Genomic DNA, 14,378 nt, shown 5'->3' with positions numbered 1-14,378 from the left:
TACAGTTTTTTACTGTAAATAATGAATACAAATTTTATATTTAACAGTATTTTACTGTAGAAATACAAAAAATGTATGGCTGGATGTTTTACACCATATTTATAGTACCGGAACCTGCTGTTAACCAATTAAATGTTGCATTTTTACAGTCTTTTACAGTTAAAATTACAGTAATTTTTTATTTTACAGTGTAATGGAATATACTGTACTACAACCATTCAAAAGTCTCTGCTCACCAAGGCTGCTTTATTTGATAAAAGATACAGTAAAAATACGGTAATATTCTGAAATACTATAATTTCAAATAACTGTGTTCTATGTGAATATATTGTAAAATGTAAATGTTACTTTTAATTGTGCCTAGATGGTATTCTGAATTTGGCAAAACTGCCTTTTTCTCGGACGCTCCTAGGCTATGGAATGAAATGCAGAGTTTTTTGATGCTAGAAGTGCTCCCATCTTTAAATATTTCTAGAAACCTTTTGGAGGTTTATTTGAAAAAATCATGTTCATGTTTTACATAATTTTATGTTTATTTATATATTTATATCAGGGTTTTTCCTGGGTCAAAAATGGTCTTCGGTGGTGTCTGACAGACATGGTCATCCACACACACAGTAAAAAAGTACCCTACCCACGTGATCTGTGAGCGCAATACTGACAATACATTTAAAATAAATGCAAAGAAACCGTTTGTAATTTTTGCTTATCTTATTTTGACATCTGATATTATGTATGATCTCTACCTTGATGTTTGTTTCTTTTGATACTCATTTTTTACACTTTTTACTGATAATTGTTTTGGTATAATCATATCAATATTAAAAAGTAGCATTAAAAAATGTACAAATAGCCTAATTTTCTACCATATACAATTTTGTAAAATTATCAGCTAGCTAACAACTTTGTTCTGGTCTCACCTAACTCCAGTCTACACTAAATTATATTTCACTGCACATTGTCAACATAAATAAGCTGAATGACTGTGGATGATTAAACTAATTCCTACTATCCACTCTTGCTAAATGGGGTAAGCACACTTGTGTTCTCGTTTCAGATGTTCTGAGTAAATTAATAAACTGATTCGTTCGTTCAGTGTGGGACGGATCAGTTGTTCTAACCAGTCGCTAAAATGATTCGATTCAAAGGAGTCATTGGTTCGCGAATCGTACATTAGCAGACGTTGTGTGCGAATCCCGTCTGTTTGAACATCGCGAAAGATTTGTCAATACAGAATACACTTCATAAAAGTTTTTTTATGTCAGCTGGTCAGAGAAAAGTCAATGTTTTTTGAGCGCAGTTCACACTCAGCGGGTTAGGGTTAAAAAAGGAAAGGAAAAAAAATATCCGAATGCGGCACGTGCAACATGGATTCGGTCTTCCGACCTTTTGATTTTGATTAATATGTGAAATATGAACCAATATGTGAAATATGAGAAGACATCGACAGAAAGAGAGAGCGGTCGCGCGGGGGAGGAGCTCTCTGCTCGTTCTCTGTCACTCATTTAACACTGCCATATCACACGTGCAACAGTCATCTATTGTACACTCATAAATCACAATAACTCATCAAATAAGGCTGTGGCGGGCCAAAAATTTGTCTTGGCGGCCGCCAAAAAATTTTCAATGCAGGAAAAACCCTGTATATATATATGAGTGCTGGACAGGACTTTTTGTATTTTGTATTTCTCGTTTTGTGTGTCTTTTGGATTTATTAAATTTTTTTGTGATTACTTTGTGCTGCCATTTTGGCCTGGACTCCCCGGTAATCAATTGGATTATTTCCTGGTAAAATAAAGGATAAATAAATAAATAGATAAAAATGTATTCCTGTGATCAAAGCTGTATTTTCAGCATCATTACTCCAGTCTTCAGTATCACACGATACTTCAGAAATCATTCTGATATGATGAACATTTCTTATTATTATCAGTGTTGAAAACAGTTGTAGTGTTTCATATTTTTCAGGATTTTTATGAATATAAAGTTCAAAAGAACAGAATTTATTTGAAATAGAAATCTTTTGTAACATTATTTAAATAATTTAAATAAGAGGTCCATGAGCTAATCAGTCATTTGATGAGATAATATGAAGACAAATATTTTGTTTCGTTCATAACAAAATGCATTAATGAATCATTCACAATGAAACCAGAAACAAAAGTTTGTATTTCAAGTTGACTCTCGTGGAAAGTCAGGTTGTGTCGGGTCACAAGACTCGTGTGGGTTGGTCGTTTTTAATCTCCGATAACTAAAACCGGCTCATTCCAGAGATAATCGATTTATTGGCTGATGGGAAGGCTGTTTTGAAGCGTCCCCGTGCTGAAAGGACTCATTGTGCTGGATTGACTTGAGTTCTCTTGCGTGCCACGAGTTATCAGACACGGGTGTCGTTTTAGACCAGATAACTCTAATGCCAGCAAATTCTTTCCTGGGAAACCATAATGATTATTCCCCATTTGCATTTACAGCAGTGTTGGTCCATGTAGCATCGACTCTTTCTCAATTTGATTAATGGTTTTATGTCATGTTTTCTGTGTTGTTTAGGGAGTCGAACAAGAATTTAATGAGATGAAATATTTCTGAAGGGAGTGTTTGAAGAGAAACAAACAAGTTATGTGGAGGAGAGAGCGGTCAGCGCTTTAAAAGTGGGCTTGTCCAAATCATATTGTGTTCAAGAGGCCGTATATTCTACGTGTCTGTAGCATTTGACTTTTCTCCCTGAAGCCAGTCAAGTTCTCTTGCACCAAGACAGTCGTAATTTAGTTTAACATGATCATTTTCCGCCCTCTCTCTGACCTTCTCAACTTGCGAGCTCTATTCCAAACTACAGCTCTCAAATCTCATTTGCGCTTACTTTCATTGATCTACATTCAAATGTGTCGTGATCGTGATTAAATGGTTAGTTAATTTCTTACCTTTCAAACCCGTTCATCTTCAGAACACAAATGAAGATCTTTCTGATGAAATCTGAGAGCTCTCTGACCCCTCCATAGACAGCAGTTTAATGAACACTTTCAAGGTCCAGAAAGGTAAAGACATTGTTAAAATGGTCCATGTGACTCCAGTGGCTCGACCTTAATGTTATGAAGCCACGAGAATAATATTTGTGCACAAAAACAAACATTTTATTGGTACAATTTGTATTAATATAATTAGGGATGGGGCCGATCCAATCCAGTATCGGTATCGGGACCGATACCAGCTTAATTCACGTATCGTATTTTCCCGATCCAACCTGCGGAGAAATCCGATATCCATGAGCCATGTCTGCGCTTTAACGTTGTCTGCTGAAATGACTCCAAAAGTGATTCCCGCCGGCTTGTCTGCTAGCTGGCTGCAAACTATGGAATGGATTTCCTGAACGGAGGCGCGGCTCAATGAGACACAGAGTTATGAGACACGCCCCGCTCAGGAAATCCATTCCGCAGTTTGCAGCCAGATAGCAGGATAGCATTGTGGCTAGCCAACATGTCAGCAGAGTGGAAATACTTCACACTGGAAGCACAGAAGAGCAAGAAAATGTTTGCAAAACCGCAATTCAGAGAGGTGGAAGCTCCCTCGCGTCGTACAACACAACGAACGCAATCAAACATTTAAAAAAGCAGACAAGTTCAGACAAGACTAGGGTGACATTTAAGAGATAATAATCAGGGCTTGACATTAACAATCGCCATCTGCGTGTGTATTTCGGCTGTGGCGTGTAACACTCACACTAGCCACTTTGAACTTATTATGGTCTTCTCAAAAGCCATCTCTTATAATCGCATTGCGCATAATAACCAATCACACATGTTCCCATTGAGTTTATGAATATAATAATCAGAGGCGGTCAGATTAGCGGAGTTTTGTTCAGAGCGGCTCTCGGCTCACTGAAATCTACACTCAAAGCAGAGATAAACGTGCGATGTACGCAGGAGATTCATTCATCATACAGTGCTGGACTGTTTTTGTTATATTCAGCACCGAAAATAGTTTCAAACAAGCACAGCAGAACCACAGCGCATCTGATATGACTGGCATAAAGTCGGCTTGACGTTCGTGAATTTAGGGACCGTCTCTAAAGTTACATAAAACATTGGTAACGTTATACACGTTTCTAACTTAAATGACATTTGAAGAGAATGACTTAGTCATAAAACTGACTGTAAAGTGTTCATCTAGGTGTCAGGTATGATGCACACCTTTTGGATTTGATATTTAATAAAATAAACTGTCAAATCAAATGAAAATATATGCTTTATTTCACTAGGATACTGTTTGGGCTCTTACACAAAATATGCTAGATTTAAATGTATCATAGCTGATAGAACACTGAGAATATTGCTTGAAAATATATTTACAGAGATAATATTAGAGATTTATGCATTATGCGTTGCCATTGACGACGGCCATTATAAGGAAGGAAATCCCACAGAATCTAGCTTAAAAAAGTGCATAGAGCTGCTTGATTTATTTTTTGTTTGTTGATTTTCAAATATAAATTGATAACCGTGATAATTTGGGTCACTACTATCGTGATGTGAAATATCCATACCGTTTCATCCCTAATACGTACATATCATACTTGCCCGTTGAGTGGAGTTTATTTCAGCATCATATAAAATCAACAATAATGATAATAATAATATTAAAGCAAACACAGCTCTGGTATCGGAATAGTATCGGTATCGGCCGATATCCAAATTCAGGTATCGGGATCGGATCGGAAGTGAAAAAATGTGGATCGGTGCATCCCTAAATATAATTGATTTGTTGTCCTTTTAGCAGCACCAGTGTGCTTTCACACCTGCCTCATTTAGTTTGGTTGAATCGTACTAGAGTTGGTTTTCCCCTTTGGTGCGGTTCGTTTGGTCAGGTGTGAAAGCAGCAATCGCACTCGGGTGCGCACCAAAAGCAGACCAAACAAGCGTACGAGAGCTCCTTGAAGGGGTGGCCTCGGTACACTTTCAAACCAACTCTGGAGCGGGTCGTTTGTGGTGAGAACGGGATCCGACCTCGGACAGAACCAACTGCAAAAAGTACTGATCATTTTTGGACTAAACCAGCTGCCGTAGTCAGCTGTGCTGTGCATTATGGGATGAGGAAGTGTTTGTTGGCAGTTTGCACTTTAGCATGGCAGATCGCAGACAATCTTGAAGTAGCGAGGTCCAAATGAGGCCCATATTAGGTCCCAACTTTCGAAAACTCCCAACAACAGCGTGATCTTCGCTTGAAGTTTGCAGTGCATTAGAACGTTGTTTTCAAGCCGCATCCGCGCTTCATTATAGAAATGTATTGTTTGCATATTGTGGTGTATACAAACAATGTAATCGATTATGGCAAGGGACAAAACCAGCCCGCGCAGACGCAGTTTAGAAAATACGCCATGGCCAATGAGGGATGTGGATGTTGTCATGTGACTGCATTTTTTTCCGTTTCAACTGGTTCGGACCAAAGCAATCAGTGTGGTGTGAAAAGGAACCAAAAAAGCTGAAAAAAGCTACAATGTATAATTGTTTGCCCTTGGTTCGGACCAAATGAACCCAACTAGAGATGTGAAAGCACCCTTGAATTGTGAATGTTAGAGTGTGTGTACAAAGTAGATTAAAGTCTTATTTGAAAAGACCTGTTTTCCATCATATGATATGAGAATCCTGTGACTCTCTCAGATGGGGGTGGTGGTAAACAGTTAAACCATTTGTGATGTTGTCACCGTAAACACACACTTGAACACTCCTCATGGGAACAAAATACAAACAACATCTACCCTAGTAGTGCACTGACTCATGGTCATTCAGGCCTGCTCAGGGTTCACGGTGTTCTTTAGAGTTACAGTGTAACATTATCCAGTGTTTTCAAATGTTCAGGGCAACATCCTTAAAGTGCCCCTATTCTGCTGTTTTAAAGATTCCTTTACGTGCATCCAAGGTCAAAAAACACTTTCTCATAATATACGTTGCAGCATCAGCTCTTTTCTCAGTCTCTCTAAACCCCGCCTTTCTACAAGCCTACTCTGCTCTGATTGGTCAAGTGGCCCAGTCTGTTGTGATTGGTCTACTCTGCTCTGATTGGCCAGGTGGCCCAGTCTGCTGTGATTGGTCTACTCTGCTCTGATTGGCCAGGTGGCCCAGTCTGCTGTGATTGGTCTACTCTGCTCTGATTGGTCAAGTGGCCCAGTCTGTTGTGATTGGTCTACTCTGCTCTGATTGGTCAGGTGGCCCAGTCTGCTGTGATTGGTCTACTCTGCTCTGATTGGTCAGGTGGCCCAGTCTGTTGTGATTGGTCTACTCTGCTCTGATTGGTCAGTTGGCCCAGTCTGCTGTGATTGGTCTACTCTGCTCTGATTGGTCAGGTGGCCCAGTCTGCTGTGAGACAATTATTTGTTGTGCACTTTGATCTTTAAAACTTTGCAGACCTTTTACCTGCACAAACAGCTGCATTACACACTGCATGGAAGGTAATATTAGAAAAAGCATAATAGGGACCCTTTAACATGAACTTGTTAATGCATATTTGCATTTGCATTGAAAAAAAACTGGATTTTCTTGCTCTTTTGTGATGTGCAAAGCTTCCCAGTCCATTCATAACAGAATATCACCCTTTTGTAAACTAACACAGTTCTCTATCTTTGCAGCTTTATACTTATCAATTAGATGTGTTTTGTTTGGAGGCTTGTTTTTTTTTTTCAGAGCTGATGTCGTTTCAATGGTACACCAGTCCCTTTAAAATCAAAACTGGGAACTGATTAACGATCTGTGCTCGTTCTTCCAGAACGGTAGTTTCGCAGAGAGAAGTTATTAAATCAAACCGAGCCAGCAGGTACAAAGAAAGACAAGCTTATTAAATTTGGAAAATGATTGGTGTGTAGATGAGAATCACAGTTAAACGAAAGTACAGGCTCATTTTTCAGTGCAAGACTATTTGTCATTCCTTTATAATGTCCCCGAATGTTCTGATGTAAAGCAACGTGAAAATCTTTGCAATTAAAAAGCCTAAGAATTTGATCAAATCTATTGGGATGCGTGATATAGAAATTTGATAAACAATTATTAACTTGTTTTTCAATAAAATGCATAAAAAAGGTCATGTATTATTAGGGATGGAACGATTATCGGTTTCACGATAAACCACGATAAAATGTAAAAGTAATATCGTTTAAAATGTAATTATCATTTAAAACCATGTGTGATTTATCACGATTTTGAAAACTTGAGGTAAATCCTGTCCAGTCAGTGTCAGTCTGGTGCAGGCAGACTCTTGAATGAGAATTGAATTGTTTTGTTATTTCTATTTGAAGTACTTAATTCTTTATACTAATTTTGGAAGTGTGTATAGAGAAGTGTATGTTCTTTTTTTATTTGGTATTTTTAATTATATTGTAAGTATGTAGGAATTTATGATTTAGGTACATACATATTCTCTTCCTGTTATTCTTATTTTTTTTATTTTTTTTAACATGTTCAAATAAAACACTCAATCAATCAATCAATCAATCAGAAGAGATGGCAGATGGCAGGGACAGCCGGGAGATTTTCAGCCTTCTAAAAGGACCAAATCTGAGATGTGGTCCAGAAGAAAGTCGCTGTAATAGGGGGAAACACTTCAAGTGGACTTTGACCTCAATACCAAAACTACCTCTGGGAAATAATAACGTGAAGCTTGAGCCAAAGACGAACGAACAAGTTCAGACAAGACTAGGGTGACATTAAAGGGATAATAATCAGGGCTTGTCATTAACAATTGAACTTATTATAGTCTTCTCAAAAGCCATCTGTTATAATTGCGTTGCGCATTATAACCAATCACACGTGTTGCTATTGAGTTTATGAATGCAATGTCTAATAATCAGAGGCGTTCAGATTAGCCAGAGTTTTGTTCAGAGCGGCTCTCACTCACTGAAATCTGCACTCAAAGCAGAGATAAACGTGCGATGGAGATTCATTCATCATACAGTGATTGACTGTTTTTGTTCTATTTCAGCAGAGAAAATAGTTTTAAACAAACACAGCAGAACCACAGCGCATCTGATATGACTGGCATAAAGTCGGCTTGACGTTCGAGATTCACAAATTTAGGGACCGTCTCTAAAGTTACATACGGCATTAATATACACGTTTCTTATGATATTGAAGAGAATGACTTACAGTTATAAAACTGACTTTAAAGTGTTCATCTAGGTGTCAGGTATGATGCGCATATATGCTATATTTCACTAGGATACTTAGGGCCCTATGATTTCCGCGATCACCGAATCGCAGACGGAATTGCGGAATTGGCATATTAACGCGGAATCTATTGTTAACGCGGAATTTCCCGGAATTTGACATATTTGGAATGAAATGCGGTTTTGTGTGGGAGAAGAACGAATGTCTGGGGAAAATGCAGACCGGGGGAAGCAAATCTGGGCAACACAACCCCTCCCGTCATTTCAGCTCCCCCTTCAAAACAATGAAAGTATGGCGAAGCGGCTCCCCGCGGCTCTGCTTTCGTCGGCGGAAAAGTTAAGAAACTCCACGCTAAGCCCTCAGTACCGAGCCGAGCAACTCCCTCGCAGGGATGTTCCACATCATGTTTGGCTGAGGTAGATCTTAAAGTGACAGTAGCACTGATGATGTCTGTCATTAATGTTCAAAGAACAACGGGAACAGAGAAGATTGTAGCTTTAATGCTGATTCATCTATATTTCACTTATTATTTATGCAGCTAAGAAAGGTGTTGATAACTTTATTCAATTTCTGTGTAGACTATGTCTGACAGGGAAGGCCACAGGTAAATATAACATTTATTATAATGGGTTTATCTAAATATTGTTTTAAGTTCAATTAAATTAAAAGTTATTTTTTAAAGCCTAATAAATGTTGAAATTGGTAGCTTTCAGTTATACTGTAATAACGTCATTAATGTTTCATATAGACATTAATATCAGTGATACTGGCCTTCATTCATAAAAAGATGCCATTACAACACATATTTAAAATATGGTATCTTTAAATTGTTACTAAATTAATTTGGAGAGTAACTGAAATTATTACAATATCAAAATATTAAAAACTCCACTGTTTTTAATTGCAATTAATCATGATTAATTACAGAAAAAATGCGATTAATTATTATTTTTTTAATTATCAATTCACAGCACTAATATTTAGTTGTGACTTGAAGTGCTTAGAGTGTTATGTTGCAGTATTTGTCCTGAAAAGTAAATGTGATGTTTGTTACCTCAATAAATTTAAGGTCATTCCTATTTTATGTTTTATGTTCTATTATATTAACATTAAAAACACACTCTTTTTACGACTAAAATAACAGTTAAGGGTAAAAAAAAAAATGTATTCCCAAAAATAAAAAAACGGAAAAAAAAAGGAATTAGCAAAAATTAAAACGGAATTTGGGAAAAAATAAAACGGATTTCATAGGGCCCTAGATACTGTTTGGGCTCTTACACACAATATGCTAGATTTAAATGCGTCATAGCTGATAGAACACTGATGAGAATATTATATTTACACCAAATTATTATTATTATTTATGCGTTATGTGTTGCTATTGACGACGGCCATCATAAGGAAGGAAATCCCACAGAATAGAATCCTTTTCAAAATAGAAAGTGCATAGAGCTGCTTGATTTATTTATTGTTTGTTGATTTTCAAATATAAAACTTTGTGCATCTGTTCTTTTTGAACACTTTCTTCTCATTTGAACAAAACCGTGATAATATTGATAACCGTGATAATTTGGGTCACTATAATAGTGATGTGAAATTTCCACACGGTTTCATCCCTATGTGTATTATATTAAAAATAATTGTATTATGGGGGGGGGGGGGGACATATTTACATTGAACGTCTTTATATGCGTCAATTCATTTTTACAGAGCTTTTCCATAGGTAATTTATTATAGGTCATTTTCTATAACTAGCCATACTGTATGAATTGAAAGAAAAAGTGCCGATATCTGCTTCAGATATGAATAATTAAAAAATGCGATGATGATATTGTGCATCTCTAATCAAAACACCACCGTGCTCTGCTGATGTGCACACTTAGCTTGCAAATGCAGATCATCTGATGACTGTGCACATGCTTCACATGGTCTTCACACTCGTGATTGATAGGCAATTGCTAAATCCCCCCAGAGCAGTTTGTGAGATCTGAAGTTTTTTTCGTTCTGCTCAGTTGTCGTCCCTTGTGTGGTTGGTTAAATGTAGGATGGAAATGCGATAAGTGTGGATCAGCTTGAAAGCAGAACTCTTCCCAACCCTGGTGAAGAGCCCAGTGGTCCGTCTCGGTGCATTATGGACACACTATGACCCTGTAAACAATGGAAGACTCACACACTGACCCAGCCCCCTCTGTGCATTGATTATATTCTGCTGTCAGCGATCTCGAGTGTGCTTGGCGATGCACGCGTCGCACACACACACACATGAATGCATGCAGTTGCACCAGCTGATCTGCCGTTATTGTTTTGCACCTGTCACAGCAGCGCTTCAAACATCTGACATTAATATTTAATTGTTGCTTTGACAGGGTTGGTGTTGAGGTTAAACCGTCTTGATTTGGGAGGGTTTTTGGCATGGATTTTGACATTCAGAGAAAGAGAGAGAGAGAGAGAGAGAGAGAGAGAGAGAGAGGGAAAGGGGGAGGTTTGAATATCTTCTCATCTCTGTTTGTTCGTGTTCAGACCTCCACAGCCAGACAGAACATCAACCTTTATGACACCCAGAAAATTGCAGATTTACTCTAAATTATACACGCGTCTGAAAGGAAACAGACACGTATGAGTCCAGCAGACACTCTGAAATGATTCTCTCTTGTTTTTTTTGGCATCTTTGTGGATTTTGTGGTTGTCTTCCCTGAGCTTCAGAGCATCTGACCGGCACTTGGTGAGTTTGACTAACGTTTGTTGCATTTTTTGGACGTTATTGGATGCATATATTAACATATAGATCAGTTGAGGAATGCACAGTTTATAGGTTCTGTTTTTTGCATCTTTGTGGATTTTGTGGTTGTTTTCTCTGAGCTTCGGAGCGTCTTTACAGACACTTGGTGCGTTCCTTTTTTGATGTTATTAAATGGTTCTGTTGGTTGTTTAGGTGTAGGTTTTGATTTTAAAGTGTGTCTCTTTTGTATGCTGCTGTAGCATCTCTATTACAATTGCTCATATTGAAGATTATTATATAATAATAAGATGCATATCCCATATGCACATTCACGATTCCTCAAATTCCATATCAATCAAAACCTGCAAAAGCCTAACATTGATCTAGAAAGCTTTGCAGAAAACTTGCAACGTGAAGATATCTAGTCTTCTTGTATTGTCTGTGAAATCTGTAGTTTAGTTGTGGCTGTTGGCACGTGTCCGTGCGTCTCCTTCAGCCGTGATCAAATGCATATTTAAACCTCCACTGTAATCAGTGTTTTCCCTCTTCGGATGTGAGTTTGTCTGTTTGGCGTGTGTGTGAGAGCCTCCCGTAGCAGCATTTCGAGATCAAAGCACACACACACACACACACACACACAACGTTTTTCAAGACACATCTGTCCGATTTTAAAGCAAAGGGGCTCATGCATCCCTTCAGAATGGACACTGTATGTGTGTGTTTGGTGTCAAAATGAAAGTCCCGCTCCTGACACATCAGCCAAACAGAGAAACTCATCAGCCAATGCCCATAATTAAAATAATATTGACCACTAGCAAACTTTAGTCAACAGAATTCATGTCTGAAGCACAAACGCTGCAGGATGATGCGCAGATTAGAGGTTTGATCACATAATAGTGATACTTTGACCAACAAAATATCTGTGCATTCAGTCTTAAAGTGACAGCAGCCTAATAAACCTGCTGCCATCTTTGTCATTAATGTGAATAAAACAAAAGACAAAGAGAAAAGCACCCACTAGGGCTGTCAAAATGGCTGAAAAGCTAAATTCGAAATTCTTTCTTAAATATTATCAAAATTCGAATTATCTTCGAATTCTAAAGGCAATACTTAATTTTAGAGGGGAAAAGTACTGTATTGTATCCCATGCCCACAAGAGGGCGCAATCAAGCGCAACAAGCAAATGTGAACCAAATCAATCATTGCGTCTTTTATTGAAATGAAATGACATTCACTTTTTAAAGTGCATTAACATTTCAAACAATTGTTAGGGTGCTTTCACACTTGGTTCAATTGCCTGGACTGAACCCGAGTTCGATTGCTCCCCCCTCCCCCTGCTGGACTGTCTTCATATTATATTATTTGGATCCGAACCGGGGTACGTTTGCGTCATCAAAGCAGAAGCTGTTTACCCGGTTGCTTAGTAACGACAGCGAGCGTGAAGGCGGCAAAATGCATAGCGTTGCTCACCTCACTTTTATATTTTTGTTTTTTAACCGTTGGTTTTGTTTCTAAAGCTTCAGTACGTAATGGCACTTGCGTCCATTTGCCGCAAATGTACTGCAATGCTCTAAAGAATGCTGAAGACGAGCAGAAATGAGGTTTACAGCTCTCTGCTTGCAGTATGTCAGTCACGCTCGTCAGGAAAATGAGTGAAACACACACAAACACACATTTTTATCAAATCATACGTCATTAATAGCGGTTCACTTCCGCGATTTAGTACGATTGCGTTCACATCAGTAGCGAACCGTACCGGAGTTCACATGAACCGTACCCCAGACCACCCTTTTTAAGCGGACTCTGGTACGGTTCGTGGGTGTGCACCCGAGTTCGGAAGACCGTGTTCACATCATCCAAACGTACCGAACTCTGACGTCAATCGAACCCGGGTGCGCACCAAAACTGCTAGTGTGAAAGCACCCTAATTAAATGAAATATAATTTCATTAATGACCATGTAAGGAAAATTAGGTAACAAAAGTGCATAAAACTGGAAGTGCATCAGTGACCTGAGAAAACGCTTCAACAGACAACGTGATGTGAACACAAAATAGCAAACGGACATTCAGAAACAATCCATTTCCACTCACTAAACATCTACATATTGTTGGTGAAAGACACCAAACGGTCAACTTGACCTGCAGCGAGTGCGGAGCGTTTTTTGCTGAGGTAAGATCAAGTATGTCTTTGCCAGCTGAGCAATATGTGGATATATTTAACGCTATACTGCATGATTTTGCCACCAACTGAGAGGATTTTCGTCAGCCGGTATAGCGTATCTTCTCTTTTATTTATATCCATCTCATGCTCCAAAGCCCTGAGTGCCTTCTTCTGCACTGCTCTGTGTCTGACTGAATACACCGTTGGCCATTTTCTCTCTGACTCCGAGTCCTAACTGTTTTTTCCGCCTTTTTCAAATGAACACCACAGCCGCACCGCTGTACTGGATAAACAAACCAGCATCAGTTCCGTCACCGCCATGTCTCGCGGGCCTCTACCAAAAATTTTAATGCACTGTTTAGCATTGCGAATGTGCATTTTTTTTTTTGGTAAATTCGACGAATATTCGAAATTCGAATTTTTTGTATTTGACAGCCCTAGCACTCACTGCTCTTGACTAAATAAGGCATTGTATTATTTTTATATTTGATTTTTCGATTGCTGTAGTATTTATTACTACATGTTAGGGATGCACCGAATGTTCGGCAACCTAAATTATTCGGCCGAATAAGTGAAAAGACTAAATTCCTTTTACAGAACAATGAGGTTTTTGATTACGCGATCAAATATAACAACCATTGCGTGTGAGAGAGGCGCGCCCGCTTCTAAATGCAGCACATGTCGGAAGTGTGGAAGCATTAAGCTTTGTTTATACTTTCGTCTGGCTCCGCAGCGCGAGCCTCCGCTGACTGCACGCGCGCCTCGTCCGCTTGGCACTCTTGGCATTTTTGCCGCGCGCCCCCTATAAGCGAGGCTTGAAGAAGGCTTTAAAGTGTCCGAGAAAGACGCAGAAATGGCTGTTTGCAGACACTGTTCTGATGAATTGTCTAAGCACCCACGATTCCGATTCTGGGAGTAACGATCCGATTCCCAAAACGATTCTTAACATACATTTTTGGTAACTAATTATCCTGCTGTGCAAATACATGAACTTTACATTTTAACCAAAATTGGAGCTAATATGTGTTTTGTTTTTAGTTAGAATATCTGTTTGACAGTATTGCCATATTAAAAATGATTATGAAGATTTCTTTCAATACTTTTATTTTATTAACAAAGTTATATTCAAGATTAACAAGCTCTGAATGAAACATGGTAAGCCATATATACAATCGCAAAGAACAATCATTAAGAAAACAGTTCTCAATTTACAACTAAGTGAAAAAATTTCAGTTTCTTTATAACATTTTAACAAAAAACGTTTTTAAAAGCAACAAAAAGTTTACTTTGGTTAGAGCCACAAAAAATCTTTAAAACATAGGCTAATGCAGAAGAAAAACAACTTTAGCG

At 38.4% G+C, this 14,378-nt stretch overlaps 1 protein-coding gene across 5 annotated transcripts in view; it reads left to right on the top strand.

Moving 5' to 3' along the window:
• sema4d (sema domain, immunoglobulin domain (Ig), transmembrane domain (TM) and short cytoplasmic domain, (semaphorin) 4D) overlaps positions 1 to 14,378 on the top strand; it is a 93,746-nt gene that overhangs the window by 5,685 nt on the left and 73,683 nt on the right. The window contains exon 1 of one of the 5 annotated variants that reach the window (XM_079834878.1): positions 10,739 to 10,869. The exons of the other annotated variants lie outside the window; for them this stretch is intronic. The gene's annotated coding sequence lies outside the window, so the exon portion shown is untranslated. Of the gene's footprint in view, positions 1 to 10,738; positions 10,870 to 14,378 lie in introns of those variants that run through there. 5 annotated transcript variants of the gene reach the window in all.

The sequence above is a fragment of the Gobio gobio genome (assembly GCF_949357685.1).
Source record: "Gobio gobio genome assembly, chromosome: 14".
Lineage (NCBI taxonomy): Eukaryota > Metazoa > Chordata > Actinopteri > Cypriniformes > Gobionidae > Gobio > Gobio gobio.
This window is presented reverse-complemented; position numbering and strand designations above follow the sequence as displayed.